Below are 1583 nucleotides of genomic sequence, written 5' to 3' on the forward strand. Positions count from 1 at the left end.
ACAAGAGTAGAATATCACCATATATTATAATAAGTAAACTAGTTCAAAAAGAGCTCCTGAGGGAAAGAACCAAAAAGAAAATCCTCATTCGTTACTCATAATATTCAAGATGTGTAAAGTGTAATCCCTAAATTAAAATTGTTAAGAAACCCAAAAGGCTTCCCTTATATCTTTTAGCTATTCAAACTCTAACCACATATTGGAACACTAATGAGGCTTTATAAAATAGCCATATAAAGTGCCCGTACAAATATACTCATGAATACATTTATATAAAGTTTTATAGACTTTAATGATTGTCTCAAAATTTATTGGCCATAATCCTCCATATAGATATCATCAATACCTACAAAATGAATGAGTTATAAAATTCATTTAAAAATAAGGTCTTAGAAAATTGAATATCATTTCATAATTTCCTTACCATCTCCACTTGTTGTGTTTTGGTTAAGATCAATAGAAAAGGGCAACCCATATTGTTGATTAGTTTGTTGATCATCTAATACAACAATGCACATTTAACACATCCATTTAGATAAAATTAAATTATAAACTAAAAACTCAAATATAATTTTAAATTTTTTATTTTTTCTATCATAACAAATTCTAAATCAGAATATTGTTCTCATAATCTATATCACATTATGTAACAATAAGAAAAATCAAAATTCCATTACCTCCACAAGTTTGTTGAAATGTTTGAGGATGAATAACCTTTGGCATTGATGGTTGATCTCCACAAACTACATCTTGGTTATTTGATAAAGCATTAAATGCAATTAGAAATGTGAACTAAGTAATCAATTTTAATAAAAATAGTTAATAGTGAGTAAATTACCATCTAGTACTTGTGTGTCATCTATTATTGTTTGGTTCAAATCAATAGAGAAAGGCAATCGACGTCGTGGAGATTCTCCTTGATCAACCAAACCTATATTGACACATGTTCAACATATGAAATAAAAATAACAAGTATTGAGCTATATTTTGAAAGTAATAAAGTACTTTTAAATAAATGTACTCACCTTGTTGTGACAGAATAACTCTTTCTCCTTGTATTGCTATGCCTGAACGATTAATGGCTTTTTTTCCCTTTTTCTTTTTAGAACATATAGAGGGGAATTGAAAATTTTCATGATCATAAACTCTTTTACTTAAGTTTTGAGTCATAGGTTTTTTCTTTTTATGAATAAATCGACGCTTACACATTTTGCTTGGACTAAACCATGGTTTCTTTCGCCTCATAGGCATGTTCTCTGAACCAGGAATTGATTCAAAATTGGAACTTGAAGCAAGAGATGCATGTATCTCATTTCTAAATCTCCCAACATGTTGAATGAATATTTGTTTTTCATATTCTTCTCTAGTTGACAAATTTTGGATAAATGAATTTACATAATCAATGCAATTTTGAAGTTCATCATGAGAAGTATCAAATGATCTCACACAATCTGTAGTAAAAAAAATAAAATTGTAAAGTCAAAATACTATTTTAAAATACTATATATTTCTTAAGAAAAAAATTGGTATTAAAACTTACCAGTTCTCTCATCTTCACCAATGTTGACTCCAAGCACATCTTG

The 1583-nt window shown here is 28.2% G+C and overlaps 1 long non-coding RNA gene across 1 annotated transcript; it reads right to left on the bottom strand.

Annotated features, from left to right (window-relative positions):
* Nucleotides 1-427: 427 nt before the first annotated feature.
* Nucleotides 428-931, bottom strand: LOC149537392 (uncharacterized). The gene is made up of 3 exons (XR_016356045.1): nt 839-931; nt 678-749; nt 428-499 (listed from the first exon to the last, which is right to left on the bottom strand). It is a non-coding gene; the product is annotated as an uncharacterized LOC149537392 (long non-coding RNA).
* Between the last annotated feature and the right edge of the window lie 652 nt (nt 932-1583).

The sequence above is a fragment of the Cupressus sempervirens genome, chromosome 9 (assembly GCF_028749045.1).
Source record: "Cupressus sempervirens isolate cs-2001-9-10 chromosome 9, ASM2874904v1, whole genome shotgun sequence".
In the NCBI taxonomy this organism is placed as follows: domain Eukaryota; kingdom Viridiplantae; phylum Streptophyta; class Pinopsida; order Cupressales; family Cupressaceae; genus Cupressus; species Cupressus sempervirens.